The following is a 23,566-nucleotide window of genomic DNA, read 5'->3' as shown; positions in this document are numbered from 1 at the left end:
GAACTCTATCACTTTCCTACAAACTAAAAAATACATCCTAATTTGGGTTATTTTCACCAAAGACATGTAGCAGAATACATCTCGGCCTAAATTTATGAAGAACCATTACGGATTTGCGAACTTTTATAACAGAAACAAAGAAAACCGTGTTTTGTTTTTAAATTTTCGGTCTTTTTTGGTTAATTTAGCCAAAAATAAAAACCCCAGCGGTGATTAAATACCACCAAAAGAAAGCTCTAGTTGTGTGAAGAAAACGATGAAATGTTTGTTTGGGTACAATGTTGTATGACCGAGCGAATTGTCATTGAAATTGTGAGAGCGCTGAAACCTGAAAAATGGCCTGGGCAGGAAGGGGGTAAAAGTGCCCGGCATGGAAATGGTTCATCGATACGAGAAAATCAAAAAGAGCCGCCTAGCGGAGGATGGTTTCCATCCAACGACCTCTGGGCCAGCTCTGGGAAAGGTCCCCTGGCACTCAAGGTGAGGATGCCAAAAGTGCGCCCCTCCCCCGAGCTCCTTCATTCGGGAAAACAAAAAGGGAACCAGGGAACAAATGCCATAAGCGCTCGCTTACACCCTGAGCCCCCGCTCACACCCAAAACCATTTCAAAATCGGGCGACCTGCTGACACCAATGCCTATGCAAACCGCACCAAAAGCTCTGCTGCGTGCACTACTTTAGAGGTCGGCGCGGCTCCGACAAAGCCGGAACCGCACCCATAGGACCGCTGTAATAGCGGACAATAGGGTGCGACTTGGCCTACAGTTTTACAAGTCGCAGGCCAAGTTGCACCTGACGTGACCGGGGTGTAAGGGGCATGCCAGCGTGTGCGTTCTCGTAGCGCACCTCTAGGACAGACCACTCGTTTCAATAGGCTTCCCTAGGTGGATAGATGGCGCAGGCACCATTTTTAAAACCACAGAGATACATCAATCAATCAAAGTGAGTTGAAAATAATATAGCAAAAAAACAAAACCAATGGACTAAAATGGCTCTTTAATAATTACCAGGAAATCCAAATCCAAAATAGCCGCCTAGCAGAGGATGGTTTGGATCCAACCACCTCTGCTTTATGGGCCCAGCAAGGCATGGTGGGCGTGGCCTGCCTGCCTTCCCACAATGCCTCCTGGCAGAGCTGCTCACTTGCATGCGGTGTCCTGCTTAACAATAGCCTGTGTGCTCCTCATTTTCTTCAGTAAAATCAACTTTTCAACTGACAGACATTATTGATCACATTGATTATGATTATACAAAAAGCATTCTTAGAATTCATAAACATAGTTTGGCAGAAATAGCGCAGAACACCGACATTCAACGCTCTCCATAAGCTGATCTTCTGACCTCTTTGACGGCTTATATACCCCTCGGGCTCTCCCATTGCTTTGCCCCCCGCATCGGCGGGTGGGCAGGATTACAATCGTGGAACGATACAGAGAAAATTAGCAAGCCCCTGCGTAAGGTTGACATGCTAACCCATGAAGCGGTCCCAAATTTTTTCCTCAAACAACCTTCCTTCAATTCAATGCTTTGGATTTCTTGCTTTCTTTCTTTCTTTTTTTTTTTTTTTACTCTTAGCATCAACTATTTTAAAAAATAAAAATTACAAGCTGCGGCTTACGGTTAGAGCGCAACTGAAAGCTGCACGTGCCCTAGCGGCTTCTCCCACCAACCTTCTCTGAAGAAGAGCAGCACGCCTATGGGCATCCCACTGCCCCGTTAGTCTATGGGGGCGCTCCATTCTCTCACTCCTTCTCTTGGCTCCCCTTTCTTTCCCAATGCCTTTCTATACGGCCAGCTCTGGGAAAGCTCCCCCGGCACTCAAGGTGAGGATGCCAAAGTGCGCCCCTCCCCCGAGCCCCTTCATTCGGGAAAACAAAAAGGCAGCAAATGCCATAAGCGCTCTCTTACACCCTGAGCCCCCGCTCACATCAAAACCAATTTCAAAATTGGGTGACCTGCTGACACCAATGCCTATGCAAATCGCACCAAAAGCTCTGCTGCGTGCACTACTTTAGAAGTCGGCGCGGCTCCGACAAAGCCGGAACCGCACCCGTACGACCGCTCTAATAGCGGACAATAGGGTGCGACTTGGCCTACAGTTTTACAAGTCGCAGGCCAAGTTGCACCTGACGTGACCGGGGTGTAAGGGGCATGCCAGCGTGTGCGTTCTCATAGCGCACGTCTAGGACAGACCACTCGTTTCAATAGGCTTCCCTAGGTGAATAGATCGATTTTAAAACCACAGAGATACATAAATCAATCAAAGTGAGTTGAAAATAATATAGCAAAAAAACAAAACCAATGTACCTCGGACACGGCCGATGACAGATCTGAGTACCGGCCCCGTTGCTGGTACCATGTGACCTGCTGTGACCAATCACAGCAGGTCACATGACAGTTGTACACCATGGATGGCTTCATGCATGCCATCCATTGTCTACTAGTGTCTAGCTGTGAATCGTCACAGCGATCACATGCACATGTCATGTGATGAGCCGTGGCCAGATCACAGCTGAGCACAAAAAAAAAAAAAAAAAAAAACAAACCCCTGAATGAATCGATGTCATTCAGGTAAATGCTTGCTTATAGCAAAGGAAGTCTTTGCTATAAGCAAATTGTGTAAGAAAAGAAAAAAAAAAAACTGATCACTTCCCCAAAGTAGTACAATGTTACTGTGGTAACATTGTACTACTTTGGTCATAGGGAAATATGAAAAGAAAATCTTGAAGAAAAAGAAAAAAAATGTAATAAAAAATGAACAATAATAAAAAAAAAAGTAAAAAAAATGATTTTTTTTTTTTTTTTTTTTTTCCCCCATACTGTCACCAGTCAGTGTCCCTGATCACCGCTATGCCAGTGATAGGATGACGCTGTACTGCACTGGTGACAGTATGTAAAAAAAAATAATTGTGACAATCATTTTTTTCATTTTCTGAAAAATTCGGACAAAAAAAATACAACTTCAAAAAACTCGCCATGCCTCTTATGAAATCCGTCGTACTGTCTACTTTACAAAAAGGGGTCATTTGGGGAATATCTGTACTGTTCTGACATTCTTGGGCCTCAAGAAATTAGATTGGCTGTCACTACTTCAGGATTGATCAATATTCAGACCTATACCAGAGTTTGTGAACTCTATCACTTTCCTACAAACTAAAAAATACATCCTAATTTGGGTTATTTTCACCAAAGACATGTAGCAGAATACATCTCGGCCTAAATTTATGAAGAACCATTACGGATTTGCGAACTTTTATAACAGAAACAAAGAAAACCGTGTTTTGTTTTTAAATTTTCGGTCTTTTTTGGTTAATTTAGCCAAAAATAAAAACCCCAGCGGTGATTAAATACCACCAAAAGAAAGCTCTAGTTGTGTGAAGAAAACGATGAAATGTTTGTTTGGGTACAATGTTGTATGACCGAGCGAATTGTCATTGAAATTGTGAGAGCGCTGAAACCTGAAAAATGGCCTGGGCAGGAAGGGGGTAAAAGTGCCCGGCATGGAAATGGTTCATCGATACGAGAAAATCAAAAAGAGCCGCCTAGCGGAGGATGGTTTCCATCCAACGACCTCTGGGCCAGCTCTGGGAAAGGTCCCCTGGCACTCAAGGTGAGGATGCCAAAAGTGCGCCCCTCCCCCGAGCTCCTTCATTCGGGAAAACAAAAAGGGAACCAGGGAACAAATGCCATAAGCGCTCGCTTACACCCTGAGCCCCCGCTCACACCCAAAACCATTTCAAAATCGGGCGACCTGCTGACACCAATGCCTATGCAAACCGCACCAAAAGCTCTGCTGCGTGCACTACTTTAGAGGTCGGCGCGGCTCCGACAAAGCCGGAACCGCACCCATAGGACCGCTGTAATAGCGGACAATAGGGTGCGACTTGGCCTACAGTTTTGCAAGTCGCAGGCCAAGTTGCACCTGACGTGACCGGGGTGTAAGGGGCATGCCAGCGTGTGCGTTCTCGTAGCGCACGTCTAGGACAGACCACTCGTTTCAATAGGCTTCCCTAGGTGAATAGATCGATTTTAAAACCACAGAGATACATAAATCAATCAAAGTGAGTTGAAAATAATATAGCAAAAAAACAAAACCAATGTACCTCGGACACGGCCGATGACAGATCTGAGTACCGGCCCCGTTGCTGGTACCATGTGACCTGCTGTGACCAATCACAGCAGGTCACATGACAGTTGTACACCATGGATGGCTTCATGCATGCCATCCATTGTCTACTAGTGTCTAGCTGTGAATCGTCACAGCGATCACATGCACATGTCATGTGATGAGCCGTGGCCAGATCACAGCTGAGCACAAAAAAAAAAAAACAAAAAAAAAACAAACCCCTGAATGAATCGATGTCATTCAGGTAAATGCTTGCTTATAGCAAAGGAAGTCTTTGCTATAAGCAAATTGTGTAAGAAAAGAAAAAAAAAAAACTGATCACTTCCCCAAAGTAGTACAATGTTACTGTGGTAACATTGTACTACTTTGGTCATAGGGAAATATGAAAAGAAAATCTTGAAGAAAAAGAAAAAAAATGTAATAAAAAATGAATAATAATAAAAAAAAAGTAAAAAAAATGATTTTTTTTTTTTTTTTTTTTCTTCCATACTGTCACCAGTCAGTGTCCCTGATCACCGCTATGCCAGTGATAGGATGACGCTGTACTGCACTGGTGACAGTATGTAAAAAAAAATAATTGTGACAATCATTTTTTTCATTTTCTGAAAAATTCGGACAAAAAAAATACAACTTCAAAAAACTCGCCATGCCTCTTATGAAATCCGTCGTACTGTCTACTTTACAAAAAGGGGTCATTTGGGGAATATCTGTACTGTTCTGACATTCTTGGGCCTCAAGAAATTAGATTGGCTGTCACTACTTCAGGATTGATCAATATTCAGACCTATACCAGAGTTTGTGAACTCTATCACTTTCCTACAAACTAAAAAATACATCCTAATTTGGGTTATTTTCACCAAAGACATGTAGCAGAATACATCTCGGCCTAAATTTATGAAGAACCATTACGGATTTGCGAACTTTTATAACAGAAACAAAGAAAACCGTGTTTTGTTTTTAAATTTTCGGTCTTTTTTGGTTAATTTAGCCAAAAATAAAAACCCCAGCGGTGATTAAATACCACCAAAAGAAAGCTCTAGTTGTGTGAAGAAAACGATGAAATGTTTGTTTGGGTACAATGTTGTATGACCGAGCGAATTGTCATTGAAATTGTGAGAGCGCTGAAACCTGAAAAATGGCCTGGGCAGGAAGGGGGTAAAAGTGCCCGGCATGGAAATGGTTCATCGATACGAGAAAATCAAAAAGAGCCGCCTAGCGGAGGATGGTTTCCATCCAACGACCTCTGGGCCAGCTCTGGGAAAGGTCCCCTGGCACTCAAGGTGAGGATGCCAAAAGTGCGCCCCTCCCCCGAGCTCCTTCATTCGGGAAAACAAAAAGGGAACCAGGGAACAAATGCCATAAGCGCTCGCTTACACCCTGAGCCCCCGCTCACACCCAAAACCATTTCAAAATCGGGCGACCTGCTGACACCAATGCCTATGCAAACCGCACCAAAAGCTCTGCTGCGTGCACTACTTTAGAGGTCGGCGCGGCTCCGACAAAGCCGGAACCGCACCCATAGGACCGCTGTAATAGCGGACAATAGGGTGCGACTTGGCCTACAGTTTTACAAGTCGCAGGCCAAGTTGCACCTGACGTGACCGGGGTGTAAGGGGCATGCCAGCGTGTGCGTTCTCGTAGCGCACCTCTAGGACAGACCACTCGTTTCAATAGGCTTCCCTAGGTGGATAGATGGCGCAGGCACCATTTTTAAAACCACAGAGATACATCAATCAATCAAAGTGAGTTGAAAATAATATAGCAAAAAAACAAAACCAATGGACTAAAATGGCTCTTTAATAATTACCAGGAAATCCAAATCCAAAATAGCCGCCTAGCAGAGGATGGTTTGGATCCAACCACCTCTGCTTTATGGGCCCAGCAAGGCATGGTGGGCGTGGCCTGCCTGCCTTCCCACAATGCCTCCTGGCAGAGCTGCTCACTTGCATGCGGTGTCCTGCTTAACAATAGCCTGTGTGCTCCTCATTTTCTTCAGTAAAATCAACTTTTCAACTGACAGACATTATTGATCACATTGATTATGATTATACAAAAAGCATTCTTAGAATTCATAAACATAGTTTGGCAGAAATAGCGCAGAACACCGACATTCAACGCTCTCCATAAGCTGATCTTCTGACCTCTTTGACGGCTTATATACCCCTCGGGCTCTCCCATTGCTTTGCCCCCCGCATCGGCGGGTGGGCAGGATTACAATCGTGGAACGATACAGAGAAAATTAGCAAGCCCCTGCGTAAGGTTGACATGCTAACCCATGAAGCGGTCCCAAATTTTTTCCTCAAACAACCTTCCTTCAATTCAATGCTTTGGATTTCTTGCTTTCTTTCTTTCTTTTTTTTTTTTTTTACTCTTAGCATCAACTATTTTAAAAAATAAAAATTACAAGCTGCGGCTTACGGTTAGAGCGCAACTGAAAGCTGCACGTGCCCTAGCGGCTTCTCCCACCAACCTTCTCTGAAGAAGAGCAGCACGCCTATGGGCATCCCACTGCCCCGTTAGTCTATGGGGGCGCTCCATTCTCTCACTCCTTCTCTTGGCTCCCCTTTCTTTCCCAATGCCTTTCTATACGGCCAGCTCTGGGAAAGCTCCCCCGGCACTCAAGGTGAGGATGCCAAAGTGCGCCCCTCCCCCGAGCCCCTTCATTCGGGAAAACAAAAAGGCAGCAAATGCCATAAGCGCTCTCTTACACCCTGAGCCCCCGCTCACATCAAAACCAATTTCAAAATTGGGTGACCTGCTGACACCAATGCCTATGCAAATCGCACCAAAAGCTCTGCTGCGTGCACTACTTTAGAAGTCGGCGCGGCTCCGACAAAGCCGGAACCGCACCCGTACGACCGCTGTAATAGCGGACAATAGGGTGCGACTTGGCCTACAGTTTTACAAGTCGCAGGCCAAGTTGCACCTGACGTGACCGGGGTGTAAGGGGCATGCCAGCGTGTGCGTTCTCATAGCGCACGTCTAGGACAGACCACTCGTTTCAATAGGCTTCCCTAGGTGAATAGATCGATTTTAAAACCACAGAGATACATAAATCAATCAAAGTGAGTTGAAAATAATATAGCAAAAAAACAAAACCAATGTACCTCGGACATGGCCGATGACAGATCTGAGTACCGGCCCCGTTGCTGGTACCATGTGACCTGCTGTGACCAATCACAGCAGGTCACATGACAGTTGTACACCATGGATGGCTTCATGCATGCCATCCATTGTCTACTAGTGTCTAGCTGTGAATCGTCACAGCGATCACATGCACATGTCATGTGATGAGCCGTGGCCAGATCACAGCTGAGCACAAAAAAAAAAAAAAAAAAAAACAAACCCCTGAATGAATCGATGTCATTCAGGTAAATGCTTGCTTATAGCAAAGGAAGTCTTTGCTATAAGCAAATTGTGTAAGAAAAGAAAAAAAAAAAACTGATCACTTCCCCAAAGTAGTACAATGTTACTGTGGTAACATTGTACTACTTTGGTCATAGGGAAATATGAAAAGAAAATCTTGAAGAAAAAGAAAAAAAATGTAATAAAAAATGAACAATAATAAAAAAAAAAGTAAAAAAAATGATTTTTTTTTTTTTTTTTTTTCCCCCATACTGTCACCAGTCAGTGTCCCTGATCACCGCTATGCCAGTGATAGGATGACGCTGTACTGCACTGGTGACAGTATGTAAAAAAAAATAATTGTGACAATCATTTTTTTCATTTTCTGAAAAATTCGGACAAAAAAAATACAACTTCAAAAAACTCGCCATGCCTCTTATGAAATCCGTCGTACTGTCTACTTTACAAAAAGGGGTCATTTGGGGAATATCTGTACTGTTCTGACATTCTTGGGCCTCAAGAAATTAGATTGGCTGTCACTACTTCAGGATTGATCAATATTCAGACCTATACCAGAGTTTGTGAACTCTATCACTTTCCTACAAACTAAAAAATACATCCTAATTTGGGTTATTTTCACCAAAGACATGTAGCAGAATACATCTCGGCCTAAATTTATGAAGAACCATTACGGATTTGCGAACTTTTATAACAGAAACAAAGAAAACCGTGTTTTGTTTTTAAATTTTCGGTCTTTTTTGGTTAATTTAGCCAAAAATAAAAACCCCAGCGGTGATTAAATACCACCAAAAGAAAGCTCTAGTTGTGTGAAGAAAACGATGAAATGTTTGTTTGGGTACAATGTTGTATGACCGAGCGAATTGTCATTGAAATTGTGAGAGCGCTGAAACCTGAAAAATGGCCTGGGCAGGAAGGGGGTAAAAGTGCCCGGCATGGAAATGGTTCATCGATACGAGAAAATCAAAAAGAGCCGCCTAGCGGAGGATGGTTTCCATCCAACGACCTCTGGGCCAGCTCTGGGAAAGGTCCCCTGGCACTCAAGGTGAGGATGCCAAAAGTGCGCCCCTCCCCCGAGCTCCTTCATTCGGGAAAACAAAAAGGGAACCAGGGAACAAATGCCATAAGCGCTCGCTTACACCCTGAGCCCCCGCTCACACCCAAAACCATTTCAAAATCGGGCGACCTGCTGACACCAATGCCTATGCAAACCGCACCAAAAGCTCTGCTGCGTGCACTACTTTAGAGGTCGGCGCGGCTCCGACAAAGCCGGAACCGCACCCATAGGACCGCTGTAATAGCGGACAATAGGGTGCGACTTGGCCTACAGTTTTGCAAGTCGCAGGCCAAGTTGCACCTGACGTGACCGGGGTGTAAGGGGCATGCCAGCGTGTGCGTTCTCGTAGCGCACGTCTAGGACAGACCACTCGTTTCAATAGGCTTCCCTAGGTGAATAGATCGATTTTAAAACCACAGAGATACATAAATCAATCAAAGTGAGTTGAAAATAATATAGCAAAAAAACAAAACCAATGTACCTCGGACACGGCCGATGACAGATCTGAGTACCGGCCCCGTTGCTGGTACCATGTGACCTGCTGTGACCAATCACAGCAGGTCACATGACAGTTGTACACCATGGATGGCTTCATGCATGCCATCCATTGTCTACTAGTGTCTAGCTGTGAATCGTCACAGCGATCACATGCACATGTCATGTGATGAGCCGTGGCCAGATCACAGCTGAGCACAAAAAAAAAAAAACAAAAAAAAAACAAACCCCTGAATGAATCGATGTCATTCAGGTAAATGCTTGCTTATAGCAAAGGAAGTCTTTGCTATAAGCAAATTGTGTAAGAAAAGAAAAAAAAAAAACTGATCACTTCCCCAAAGTAGTACAATGTTACTGTGGTAACATTGTACTACTTTGGTCATAGGGAAATATGAAAAGAAAATCTTGAAGAAAAAGAAAAAAAATGTAATAAAAAATGAATAATAATAAAAAAAAAGTAAAAAAAATGATTTTTTTTTTTTTTTTTTTTCTTCCATACTGTCACCAGTCAGTGTCCCTGATCACCGCTATGCCAGTGATAGGATGACGCTGTACTGCACTGGTGACAGTATGTAAAAAAAAATAATTGTGACAATCATTTTTTTCATTTTCTGAAAAATTCGGACAAAAAAAATACAACTTCAAAAAACTCGCCATGCCTCTTATGAAATCCGTCGTACTGTCTACTTTACAAAAAGGGGTCATTTGGGGAATATCTGTACTGTTCTGACATTCTTGGGCCTCAAGAAATTAGATTGGCTGTCACTACTTCAGGATTGATCAATATTCAGACCTATACCAGAGTTTGTGAACTCTATCACTTTCCTACAAACTAAAAAATACATCCTAATTTGGGTTATTTTCACCAAAGACATGTAGCAGAATACATCTCGGCCTAAATTTATGAAGAACCATTACGGATTTGCGAACTTTTATAACAGAAACAAAGAAAACCGTGTTTTGTTTTTAAATTTTCGGTCTTTTTTGGTTAATTTAGCCAAAAATAAAAACCCCAGCGGTGATTAAATACCACCAAAAGAAAGCTCTAGTTGTGTGAAGAAAACGATGAAATGTTTGTTTGGGTACAATGTTGTATGACCGAGCGAATTGTCATTGAAATTGTGAGAGCGCTGAAACCTGAAAAATGGCCTGGGCAGGAAGGGGGTAAAAGTGCCCGGCATGGAAATGGTTCATCGATACGAGAAAATCAAAAAGAGCCGCCTAGCGGAGGATGGTTTCCATCCAACGACCTCTGGGCCAGCTCTGGGAAAGGTCCCCTGGCACTCAAGGTGAGGATGCCAAAAGTGCGCCCCTCCCCCGAGCTCCTTCATTCGGGAAAACAAAAAGGGAACCAGGGAACAAATGCCATAAGCGCTCGCTTACACCCTGAGCCCCCGCTCACACCCAAAACCATTTCAAAATCGGGCGACCTGCTGACACCAATGCCTATGCAAACCGCACCAAAAGCTCTGCTGCGTGCACTACTTTAGAGGTCGGCGCGGCTCCGACAAAGCCGGAACCGCACCCATAGGACCGCTGTAATAGCGGACAATAGGGTGCGACTTGGCCTACAGTTTTACAAGTCGCAGGCCAAGTTGCACCTGACGTGACCGGGGTGTAAGGGGCATGCCAGCGTGTGCGTTCTCGTAGCGCACCTCTAGGACAGACCACTCGTTTCAATAGGCTTCCCTAGGTGGATAGATGGCGCAGGCACCATTTTTAAAACCACAGAGATACATCAATCAATCAAAGTGAGTTGAAAATAATATAGCAAAAAAACAAAACCAATGGACTAAAATGGCTCTTTAATAATTACCAGGAAATCCAAATCCAAAATAGCCGCCTAGCAGAGGATGGTTTGGATCCAACCACCTCTGCTTTATGGGCCCAGCAAGGCATGGTGGGCGTGGCCTGCCTGCCTTCCCACAATGCCTCCTGGCAGAGCTGCTCACTTGCATGCGGTGTCCTGCTTAACAATAGCCTGTGTGCTCCTCATTTTCTTCAGTAAAATCAACTTTTCAACTGACAGACATTATTGATCACATTGATTATGATTATACAAAAAGCATTCTTAGAATTCATAAACATAGTTTGGCAGAAATAGCGCAGAACACCGACATTCAACGCTCTCCATAAGCTGATCTTCTGACCTCTTTGACGGCTTATATACCCCTCGGGCTCTCCCATTGCTTTGCCCCCCGCATCGGCGGGTGGGCAGGATTACAATCGTGGAACGATACAGAGAAAATTAGCAAGCCCCTGCGTAAGGTTGACATGCTAACCCATGAAGCGGTCCCAAATTTTTTCCTCAAACAACCTTCCTTCAATTCAATGCTTTGGATTTCTTGCTTTCTTTCTTTCTTTTTTTTTTTTTTTACTCTTAGCATCAACTATTTTAAAAAATAAAAATTACAAGCTGCGGCTTACGGTTAGAGCGCAACTGAAAGCTGCACGTGCCCTAGCGGCTTCTCCCACCAACCTTCTCTGAAGAAGAGCAGCACGCCTATGGGCATCCCACTGCCCCGTTAGTCTATGGGGGCGCTCCATTCTCTCACTCCTTCTCTTGGCTCCCCTTTCTTTCCCAATGCCTTTCTATACGGCCAGCTCTGGGAAAGCTCCCCCGGCACTCAAGGTGAGGATGCCAAAGTGCGCCCCTCCCCCGAGCCCCTTCATTCGGGAAAACAAAAAGGCAGCAAATGCCATAAGCGCTCTCTTACACCCTGAGCCCCCGCTCACATCAAAACCAATTTCAAAATTGGGTGACCTGCTGACACCAATGCCTATGCAAATCGCACCAAAAGCTCTGCTGCGTGCACTACTTTAGAAGTCGGCGCGGCTCCGACAAAGCCGGAACCGCACCCGTACGACCGCTCTAATAGCGGACAATAGGGTGCGACTTGGCCTACAGTTTTACAAGTCGCAGGCCAAGTTGCACCTGACGTGACCGGGGTGTAAGGGGCATGCCAGCGTGTGCGTTCTCATAGCGCACGTCTAGGACAGACCACTCGTTTCAATAGGCTTCCCTAGGTGAATAGATCGATTTTAAAACCACAGAGATACATAAATCAATCAAAGTGAGTTGAAAATAATATAGCAAAAAAACAAAACCAATGTACCTCGGACACGGCCGATGACAGATCTGAGTACCGGCCCCGTTGCTGGTACCATGTGACCTGCTGTGACCAATCACAGCAGGTCACATGACAGTTGTACACCATGGATGGATTCATGCATGCCATCCATTGTCTACTAGTGTCTAGCTGTGAATCGTCACAGCGATCACATGCACATGTCATGTGATGAGCCGTGGCCAGATCACAGCTGAGCACAAAAAAAAAAAAACAAAAAAAAAACAAACCCCTGAATGAATCGATGTCATTCAGGTAAATGCTTGCTTATAGCAAAGGAAGTCTTTGCTATAAGCAAATTGTGTAAGAAAAGAAAAAAAAAAACTGATCACTTCCCCAAAGTAGTACAATGTTACTGTGGTAACATTGTACTACTTTGGTCATAGGGAAATATGAAAAGAAAATCTTGAAGAAAAAGAAAAAAAATGTAATAAAAAATGAACAATAATAAAAAAAAAAGTAAAAAAAATGATTTTTTTTTTTTTTTTTTTTTCCCCCATACTGTCACCAGTCAGTGTCCCTGATCACCGCTATGCCAGTGATAGGATGACGCTGTACTGCACTGGTGACAGTATGTAAAAAAAAATAATTGTGACAATCATTTTTTTCATTTTCTGAAAAATTCGGACAAAAAAAATACAACTTCAAAAAACTCGCCATGCCTCTTATGAAATCCGTCGTACTGTCTACTTTACAAAAAGGGGTCATTTGGGGAATATCTGTACTGTTCTGACATTCTTGGGCCTCAAGAAATTAGATTGGCTGTCACTACTTCAGGATTGATCAATATTCAGACCTATACCAGAGTTTGTGAACTCTATCACTTTCCTACAAACTAAAAAATACATCCTAATTTGGGTTATTTTCACCAAAGACATGTAGCAGAATACATCTCGGCCTAAATTTATGAAGAACCATTACGGATTTGCGAACTTTTATAACAGAAACAAAGAAAACCGTGTTTTGTTTTTAAATTTTCGGTCTTTTTTGGTTAATTTAGCCAAAAATAAAAACCCCAGCGGTGATTAAATACCACCAAAAGAAAGCTCTAGTTGTGTGAAGAAAACGATGAAATGTTTGTTTGGGTACAATGTTGTATGACCGAGCGAATTGTCATTGAAATTGTGAGAGCGCTGAAACCTGAAAAATGGCCTGGGCAGGAAGGGGGTAAAAGTGCCCGGCATGGAAATGGTTCATCGATACGAGAAAATCAAAAAGAGCCGCCTAGCGGAGGATGGTTTCCATCCAACGACCTCTGGGCCAGCTCTGGGAAAGGTCCCCTGGCACTCAAGGTGAGGATGCCAAAAGTGCGCCCCTCCCCCGAGCTCCTTCATTCGGGAAAACAAAAAGGGAACCAGGGAACAAATGCCATAAGCGCTCGCTTACACCCTGAGCCCCCGCTCACACCCAAAACCATTTCAAAATCGGGCGACCTGCTGACACCAATGCCTATGCAAACCGCACCAAAAGCTCTGCTGCGTGCACTACTTTAGAGGTCGGCGCGGCTCCGACAAAGCCGGAACCGCACCCATAGGACCGCTGTAATAGCGGCAATAGGGTGCGACTTGGCCTACAGTTTTACAAGTCGCAGGCCAAGTTGCACCTGACGTGACCGGGGTGTAAGGGGCATGCCAGCGTGTGCGTTCTCGTAGCGCACGTCTAGGACAGACCACTCGTTTCAATAGGCTTCCCTAGGTGAATAGATCGATTTTAAAACCACAGAGATACATAAATCAATCAAAGTGAGTTGAAAATAATATAGCAAAAAAACAAAACCAATGTACCTCGGACACGGCCGATGACAGATCTGAGTACCGGCCCCGTTGCTGGTACCATGTGACCTGCTGTGACCAATCACAGCAGGTCACATGACAGTTGTACACCATGGATGGCTTCATGCATGCCATCCATTGTCTACTAGTGTCTAGCTGTGAATCGTCACAGCGATCACATGCACATGTCATGTGATGAGCCGTGGCCAGATCACAGCTGAGCACAAAAAAAAAAAAACAAAAAAAAAACAAACCCCTGAATGAATCGATGTCATTCAGGTAAATGCTTGCTTATAGCAAAGGAAGTCTTTGCTATAAGCAAATTGTGTAAGAAAAGAAAAAAAAAAAACTGATCACTTCCCCAAAGTAGTACAATGTTACTGTGGTAACATTGTACTACTTTGGTCATAGGGAAATATGAAAAGAAAATCTTGAAGAAAAAGAAAAAAAATGTAATAAAAAATGAATAATAATAAAAAAAAAGTAAAAAAAATGATTTTTTTTTTTTTTTTTTTTTCTTCCATACTGTCACCAGTCAGTGTCCCTGATCACCGCTATGCCAGTGATAGGATGACGCTGTACTGCACTGGTGACAGTATGTAAAAAAAAATAATTGTGACAATCATTTTTTTCATTTTCTGAAAAATTCGGACAAAAAAAATACAACTTCAAAAAACTCGCCATGCCTCTTATGAAATCCGTCGTACTGTCTACTTTACAAAAAGGGGTCATTTGGGGAATATCTGTACTGTTCTGACATTCTTGGGCCTCAAGAAATTAGATTGGCTGTCACTACTTCAGGATTGATCAATATTCAGACCTATACCAGAGTTTGTGAACTCTATCACTTTCCTACAAACTAAAAAATACATCCTAATTTGGGTTATTTTCACCAAAGACATGTAGCAGAATACATCTCGGCCTAAATTTATGAAGAACCATTACGGATTTGCGAACTTTTATAACAGAAACAAAGAAAACCGTGTTTTGTTTTTAAATTTTCGGTCTTTTTTGGTTAATTTAGCCAAAAATAAAAACCCCAGCGGTGATTAAATACCACCAAAAGAAAGCTCTAGTTGTGTGAAGAAAACGATGAAATGTTTGTTTGGGTACAATGTTGTATGACCGAGCGAATTGTCATTGAAATTGTGAGAGCGCTGAAACCTGAAAAATGGCCTGGGCAGGAAGGGGGTAAAAGTGCCCGGCATGGAAATGGTTCATCGATACGAGAAAATCAAAAAGAGCCGCCTAGCGGAGGATGGTTTCCATCCAACGACCTCTGGGCCAGCTCTGGGAAAGGTCCCCTGGCACTCAAGGTGAGGATGCCAAAAGTGCGCCCCTCCCCCGAGCTCCTTCATTCGGGAAAACAAAAAGGGAACCAGGGAACAAATGCCATAAGCGCTCGCTTACACCCTGAGCCCCCGCTCACACCCAAAACAATTTCAAAATCGGGCGACCTGCTGACACCAATGCCTATGCAAACCGCACCAAAAGCTCTGCTGCGTGCACTACTTTAGAGGTCGGCGCGGCTCCGACAAAGCCGGAACCGCACCCATAGGACCGCTGTAATAGCGGACAATAGGGTGCGACTTGGCCTACAGTTTTACAAGTCGCAGGCCAAGTTGCACCTGACGTGACCGGGGTGTAAGGGGCATGCCAGCGTGTGCGTTCTCGTAGCGCACGTCTAGGACAGACCACTCGTTTCAATAGGCTTCCCTAGGTGAATAGATCGATTTTAAAACCACAGAGATACATAAATCAATCAAAGTGAGTTGAAAATAATATAGCAAAAAAACAAAACCAATGTACCTCGGACACGGCCGATGACAGATCTGAGTACCGGCCCCGTTGCTGGTACCATGTGACCTGCTGTGACCAATCACAGCAGGTCACATGACAGTTGTACACCATGGATGGCTTCATGCATGCCATCCATTGTCTACTAGTGTCTAGCTGTGAATCGTCACAGCGATCACATGCACATGTCATGTGATGAGCCGTGGCCAGATCACAGCTGAGCACAAAAAAAAAAAAAAAAAAAAAAAAAAACCCCTGAATGAATCGATGTCATTCAGGTAAATGCTTGCTTATAGCAAAGGAAGTCTTTGCTATAAGCAAATTGTGTAAGAAAAGAAAAAAAAAAACTGATCACTTCCCCAAAGTAGTACAATGTTACTGTGGTAACATTGTACTACTTTGGTCATAGGGAAATATGAAAAGAAAATCTTGAAGAAAAAGAAAAAAAATTAATAAAAAATGAACAATAATAAAAAAAAAAGTAAAAAAAATGATTTTTTTTTTTTTTCCCCATACTGTCACCAGTCAGTGTCCCTGATCACCGCTATGCCAGTGATAGGATGACGCTGTACTGCACTGGTGACAGTATGTAAAAAAAAATAATTGTGACAATCATTTTTTTCATTTTCTGAAAAATTCGGACAAAAAAAATACAACTTCAAAAAACTCGCCATGCCTCTTATGAAATCCGTCGTACTGTCTACTTTACAAAAAGGGGTCATTTGGGGAATATCTGTACTGTTCTGACATTCTTGGGCCTCAAGAAATTAGATTGGCTGTCACTACTTCAGGATTGATCAATATTCAGACCTATACCAGAGTTTGTGAACTCTATCACTTTCCTACAAACTAAAAAATACATCCTAATTTGGGTTATTTTCACCAAAGACATGTAGCAGAATACAGCTCGGCCTAAATTTATGAAGAACCATTACGGATTTGCGAACTTTTATAACAGAAACAAAGAAAACCGTGTTTTGTTTTTAAATTTTCGGTCTTTTTTGGTTAATTTAGCCAAAAATAAAAACCCCAGCGGTGATTAAATACCACCAAAAGAAAGCTCTAGTTGTGTGAAGAAAACGATGAAATGTTTGTTTGGGTACAATGTTGTATGACCGAGCGAATTGTCATTGAAATTGTGAGAGCGCTGAAACCTGAAAAATGGCCTGGGCAGGAAGGGGGTAAAAGTGCCCGGCATGGAAATGGTTCATCGATACGAGAAAATCAAAAAGAGCCGCCTAGCGGAGGATGGTTTCCATCCAACGACCTCTGGGCCAGCTCTGGGAAAGGTCCCCTGGCACTCAAGGTGAGGATGCCAAAAGTGCGCCCCTCCCCCGAGCTCCTTCATTCGGGAAAACAAAAAGGGAACCAGGGAACAAATGCCATAAGCGCTCGCTTACACCCTGAGCCCCCGCTCACACCCAAAACAATTTCAAAATCGGGCGACCTGCTGACACCAATGCCTATGCAAACCGCACCAAAAGCTCTGCTGCGTGCACTACTTTAGAGGTCGGCGCGGCTCCGACAAAGCCGGAACCGCACCCATAGGACCGCTGTAATAGCGGACAATAGGGTGCGACTTGGCCTACAGTTTTGCAAGTCGCAGGCCAAGTTGCACCTGACGTGACCGGGGTGTAAGGGGCATGCCAGCGTGTGCGTTCTCGTAGCGCACCTCTAGGACAGACCACTCGTTTCAATAGGCTTCCCTAGGTGGATAGATGGCGCAGGCACCATTTTTAAAACCACAGAGATACATCAATCAATCAAAGTGAGTTGAAAATAATATAGCAAAAAAACAAAACCAATGGACTAAAATGGCTCTTTAATAATTACCAGGAAATCCAAATCCAAAATAGCCGCCTAGCAGAGGATGGTTTGGATCCAACCACCTCTGCTTTATGGGCCCAGCAAGGCATGGTGGGCGTGGCCTGCCTGCCTTCCCACAATGCCTCCTGGCAGAGCTGCTCACTTGCATGCGGTGTCCTGCTTAACAATAGCCTGTGTGCTCCTCATTTTCTTCAGTAAAATCAACTTTTCAACTGACAGACATTATTGATCACATTGATTATGATTATACAAAAAGCATTCTTAGAATTCATAAACATAGTTTGGCAGAAATAGCGCAGAACACTGACATTCAACGCTCTCCATAAGCTGATCTTCTGACCTCTTTGACGGCTTATATACCCCTCGGGCTCTCCCATTGCTTTGCCCCCCCGCATCGGCGGGTGGGCAGGATTACAATCGTGGAACGATACAGAGAAAATTAGCAAGCCCCTGCGTAAGGTTGACATGCTAACCCATGAAGCGGTCCCAAATTTTTTCCTCAAACAACCTTCCTTCAATTCAATGCTTTGGATTTCTTGCTTTCTTTCTTTCTTTTTTTTTTTTTTTTACTCTTAGCATCAACTATTTTAAAAAATAAAAATTACAAGCTGCGGCTTACGGTTAGAGCGCAACTGAAAGCTGCACGTGCCCTAGCGGCTTCTCCCACCAACCTTCTCTGAAGAAGAGCAGCACGCCTATGGGCATCCCACTGCCCCGTTAGTCTATGGGGGCGCTCCATTCTCTCACTCCTTCTCTTGGCTCCCCTTTCTTTCCCAATGCCTTTCTATACGGCCAGCTCTGGGAAAGCTCCCCCGGCACTCAAGGTGAGGATGCCAAAGTGCGCCCCTCCCCCGAGCCCCTTCATTCGGGAAAACAAAAAGGCAGCAAATGCCATAAGCGCTCTCTTACACCCTGAGCCCCCGCTCACATCAAAACCAATTTCAAAATTGGGTGACCTGCTGACACCAATGCCTATGCAAATCGCACCAAAAGCTCTGCTGCGTGCACTACTTTAGAAGTCGGCGCGGCTCCGACAAAGCCGGAACCGCACCCGTACGACCGCTCTAATAGCGGACAATAGGGTGCGACTTGGCCTACAGTTTTACAAGTCGCAGGCCAAGTTGCACCTGACGTGACCGGGGTGTAAGGGGCATGCCAGCGTGTGCGTTCTCATAGCGCACGTCTAGGACAGACCACTCGTTTCAATAGGCTTCCCTAGGTGAATAGATCGATTTTAAAACCACAGAGATACATAAATCAATCAAAGTGAGTTGAAAATAATATAGCAAAAAAACAAAACCAATGTACCTCGGACACGGCCGATGACAGATCTGAGTACCGGCCCCGTTGCTGGTACCATGTGACCTGCTGTGACCAATCACAGCAGGTCACATGACAGTTGTACACCATGGATGGCTTCATGCATGCCATCCATTGTCTACTAGTGTCTAGCTGTGAATCGTCACAGCGATCACATGCACATGTCATGTGATGAGCCGTGGCCAGATCACAGCTGAGCACAAAAAAAAAAAAAAAAAAAAAACAAACCCCTGAATGAATCGATGTCATTCAGGTAAATGCTTGCTTATAGCAAAGGAAGTCTTTGCTATAAGCAAATTGTGTAAGAAAAGAAAAAAAAAAAACTGATCACTTCCCCAAAGTAGTACAATGTTACTGTGGTAACATTGTACTACTTTGGTCATAGGGAAATATGAAAAGAAAATCTTGAAGAAAAAGAAAAAAAATTAATAAAAAATGAACAATAATAAAAAAAAAAGTAAAAAAAATGATTTTTTTTTTTTTTTCCCCATACTGTCACCAGTCAGTGTCCCTGATCACCGCTATGCCAGTGATAGGATGACGCTGTACTGCACTGGTGACAGTATGTAAAAAAAAATAATTGTGACAATCATTTTTTTCATTTTCTGAAAAATTCGGACAAAAAAAATACAACTTCAAAAAACTCGCCATGCCTCTCATGAAATCCGTCGTACTGTCTACTTTACAAAAAGGGGTCATTTGGGGAATATCTGTACTGTTCTGACATTCTTGGGCCTCAAGAAATTAGATTGGCTGTCACTACTTCAGGATTGATCAATATTCAGACCTATACCAGAGTTTGTGAACTCTATCACTTTCCTACAAACTAAAAAATACATCCTAATTTGGGTTATTTTCACCAAAGACATGTAGCAGAATACATCTCGGCCTAAATTTATGAAGAACCATTACGGATTTGCGAACTTTTATAACAGAAACAAAGAAAACCGTGTTTTGTTTTTAAATTTTCGGTCTTTTTTGGTTAATTTAGCCAAAAATAAAAACCCCAGCGGTGATTAAATACCACCAAAAGAAAGCTCTAGTTGTGTGAAGAAAACGATGAAATGTTTGTTTGGGTACAATGTTGTATGACCGAGCGAATTGTCATTGAAATTGTGAGAGCGCTGAAACCTGAAAAATGGCCTGGGCAGGAAGGGGGTAAAAGTGCCCGGCATGGAAATGGTTCATCGATACGAGAAAATCAAAAAGAGCCGCCTAGCGGAGGATGGTTTCCATCCAACGACCTCTGGGCCAGCTCTGGGAAAGGTCCCCTGGCACTCAAGGTGAGGATGCCAAAAGTGCGCCCCTCCCCCGAGCTCCTTCATTCGGGAAAACAAAAAGGGAACCAGGGAACAAATGCCATAAGCGCTCGCTTACACCCTGAGCCCCCGCTCACACCCAAAACCATTTCAAAATCGGGCGACCTGCTGACACCAATGCCTATGCAAACCGCACCAAAAGCTCTGCTGCGTGCACTACTTTAGAGGTCGGCGCGGCTCCGACAAAGCCGGAACCGCACCCATAGGACCGCTGTAATAGCGGACAATAGGGTGCGACTTGGCCTACAGTTTTACAAGTCGCAGGCCAAGTTGCACCTGACGTGACCGGGGTGTAAGGGGCATGCCAGCGTGTGCGTTCTCGTAGCGCACCTCTAGGACAGACCACTCGTTTCAATAGGCTTCCCTAGGTGGATAGATGGCGCAGGCACCATTTTTAAAACCACAGAGATACATCAATCAATCAAAGTGAGTTGAAAATAATATAGCAAAAAAACAAAACCAATGGACTAAAATGGCTCTTTAATAATTACCAGGAAATCCAAATCCAAAATAGCCGCCTAGCAGAGGATGGTTTGGATCCAACCACCTCTGCTTTATGGGCCCAGCAAGGCATGGTGGGCGTGGCCTGCCTGCCTTCCCACAATGCCTCCTGGCAGAGCTGCTCACTTGCATGCGGTGTCCTGCTTAACAATAGCCTGTGTGCTCCTCATTTTCTTCAGTAAAATCAACTTTTCAACTGACAGACATTATTGATCACATTGATTATGATTATACAAAAAGCATTCTTAGAATTCATAAACATAGTTTGGCAGAAATAGCGCAGAACACTGACATTCAACGCTCTCCATAAGCTGATCATCTGACCTCTTTGACGGCTTATATACCCCTCGGGCCCTCCCATTGCTTTGCCCCCCCGCATCGGCGGGTGGGCAGGATTACAATCGTGGAACGATACAGAGAAAATTAGCAAGCCCCTGCGTAAGGTTGACATGCTAACCCATGAAGCGGTCCCAAATTTTTTCCTCAAACAACCTTCCTTCAATTCAATGCTTTGGATTTCTTGCTTTCTTTCTTTTTTTTTTTTTACTCTTAGCATCAACTATTTTAAAAAATAAAAATTACAAGCTGCAGCTTACGGCTAGAGCGCAACTGAAAGCTGCACGTGCCCTAGCGGCTTCTCCCACCAACCTTCTCTGAAGAAGAGCAGCACGCCTATGGGCATCCCACTGCCCCGTTAGTCTATGGGGGCGCTCCATTCTCTCACTCCTTCTCTTGGCTCCCCTTTCTTTCCCAATGCCTTTCTATACGGCCAGCTCTGGGAAAGCTCCCCCGGCACTCAAGGTGAGGATGCCAAAGTGCGCCCCTCCCCCGAGCCCCTTCATTCGGGAAAACAAAAAGGCAGCAAATGCCATAAGCGCTCTCTTACACCCTGAGCCCCCGCTCACATCAAAACCAATTTCAAAATTGGGTGACCTGCTGACACCAATGCCTATGCAAATCGCACCAAAAGCTCTGCTGCGTGCACTACTTTAGAAGTCGGCGCGGCTCCGACAAAGCCGGAACCGCACCCGTACGACCGCTCTAATAGCGGACAATAGGGTGCGACTTGGCCTACAGTTTTGCAAGTCGCAGGCCAAGTTGCACCTGACGTGACCGGGGTGTAAGGGGCATGCCAGCGTGTGCGTTCTCATAGCGCACGTCTAGGACAGACCACTCGTTTCAATAGGCTTCCCTAGGTGAATAGATCGATTTTAAAACCACAGAGATACATAAATCAATCAAAGTGAGTTGAAAATAATATAGCAAAAAAACAAAACCAATGTACCTCGGACACGGCCGATGACAGATCTGAGTACCGGCCCCGTTGCTGGTACCATGTGACCTGCTGTGACCAATCACAGCAGGTCACATGACAGTTGTACACCATGGATGGCTTCATGCATGCCATCCATTGTCTACTAGTGTCTAGCTGTGAATCGTCACAGCGATCACATGCACATGTCATGTGATGAGCCGTGGCCAGATCACAGCTGAGCACAAAAAAAAACCCCTGAATGAATCGATGTCATTCAGGTAAATGCTTGCTTATAGCAAAGGAAGTCTTTGCTATAAGCAAATTGTGTAAGAAAAGAAAAAAAAAAAACTGATCACTTCCCCAAAGTAGTACAATGTTACTGTGGTAACATTGTACTACTTTGGTCATAGGGAAATATGAAAAGAAAATCTTGAAGAAAAAGAAAAAAAATGTAATAAAAAATGAACAATAATAAAAAAAAAAAGTAAAAAAAAATGATATATATATTTTTTTTTTTCCCATACTGTCACCAGTCAGTGTCCCTGATCACCGCTATGCCAGTTATAGGATGACGCTGTACTGCACTGGTGACAGTATGTAAAAAAAAAAAAAAAAAATTGTGACAATCATATTTTTCATTTTCTGAAAAATTCGGACAAAAAAAATACAACTTCAAAAAACTCGCCACGCCTCTTATGAAATCTGTCGTACTGTCTACTTTACAAAAAGGGGTCATTTGGGGAATATCTGTACTGTTCTGACATTCTTGGGCCTCAAGAAATTAGATTGGCTGTCACTACTTCAGGATTGATCAATATTCAGACCTATACCAGAGTTTGTGAACTCTATCACTTTCCTACAAACTAAAAAATACATCCTAATTTGGGTTATTTTCACCAAAGACATGTAGCAGAATACATCTCGGCCTAAATTTATGAAGAACCATTACGGATTTGCGAACTTTTATAACAGAAACAAAGAAAACCGTGTTTTGTTTTTAAATTTTCGGTCTTTTTTGGTTAATTTAGCCAAAAATAAAAACCCCAGCGGTGATTAAATACCACCAAAAGAAAGCTCTAGTTGTGTGAAGAAAACGATGAAATGTTTGTTTGGGTACAATGTTGTATGACCGAGCGAATTGTCATTGAAAATGTGAGAGCGCTGAAACCTGAAAAATGGCCTGGGCAGGAAGGGGGTAAAAGTGCCCGGCATGGAAATGGTTCATCGATACGAGAAAATCAAAAAGAGCCGCCTAGCGGAGGATGGTTTCCATCCAACGACCTCTGGGCCAGCTCTGGGGAAGGTCCCCTGGCACTCAAGGTGAGGATGCCAAAAGTGCGCCCCTCCCCCGAGCTCCTTCATTCGGGAAAACAAAAAGGGAACCAGGGAACAAATGCCATAAGCGCTCGCTTACACCCTGAGCCCCCGCTCACATCCAAACCAATTTCAAAATTGGGTGACCTGCTGACACCAATGCCTATGCAAATCGCACCAAAAGCTCTGCTGCGTGCACTACTTTAGAGGTCGGCGCGGCTCCGACAAAGCCGGAACTGCACCCATAGGACCGCTGTAATAGCGGACAATAGGGTGCGACTTGGCCTACAGT

At 43.9% G+C, this 23,566-nt stretch overlaps 1 protein-coding gene and 5 non-coding genes across 7 annotated transcripts in view; 5 read left to right on the top strand and 1 right to left on the bottom strand.

Annotated features, from left to right (window-relative positions):
* Positions 1–23,566, bottom strand: part of TASP1 (taspase 1) — a 663,695-nt gene that overhangs the window by 623,583 nt on the left and 16,546 nt on the right. The window lies entirely within an intron of this gene.
* LOC149451289 (U6 spliceosomal RNA) lies at positions 1,384–1,495 on the top strand. The gene has a single exon (XR_016315103.1). It is a non-coding gene; the product is annotated as a U6 spliceosomal RNA (small nuclear RNA).
* Positions 6,310–6,421, top strand: LOC149451288 (U6 spliceosomal RNA). Its single transcript, XR_016315092.1, has one exon. It is a non-coding gene; the product is annotated as a U6 spliceosomal RNA (small nuclear RNA).
* On the top strand, positions 11,234–11,345 carry LOC149451287 (U6 spliceosomal RNA). Its single transcript, XR_016315081.1, has one exon. It is a non-coding gene; the product is annotated as a U6 spliceosomal RNA (small nuclear RNA).
* On the top strand, positions 17,954–18,060 carry LOC149451286 (U6 spliceosomal RNA). Its single transcript, XR_016315107.1, has one exon. It is a non-coding gene; the product is annotated as a U6 spliceosomal RNA (small nuclear RNA).
* LOC149451285 (U6 spliceosomal RNA) lies at positions 21,078–21,184 on the top strand. Its single transcript, XR_016315106.1, has one exon. It is a non-coding gene; the product is annotated as a U6 spliceosomal RNA (small nuclear RNA).

The sequence above is a fragment of the Staurois parvus genome, unplaced genomic scaffold (genome assembly GCF_062004578.1).
Source record: "Staurois parvus isolate SC_StPar_1 unplaced genomic scaffold, SC_StPar_1.0 ptg000543l, whole genome shotgun sequence".
Lineage (NCBI taxonomy): Eukaryota > Metazoa > Chordata > Amphibia > Anura > Ranidae > Staurois > Staurois parvus.
The sequence above is the reverse complement of the archived record's forward strand: the minus strand, read 5'-3'. Positions and strand labels throughout refer to the sequence as shown.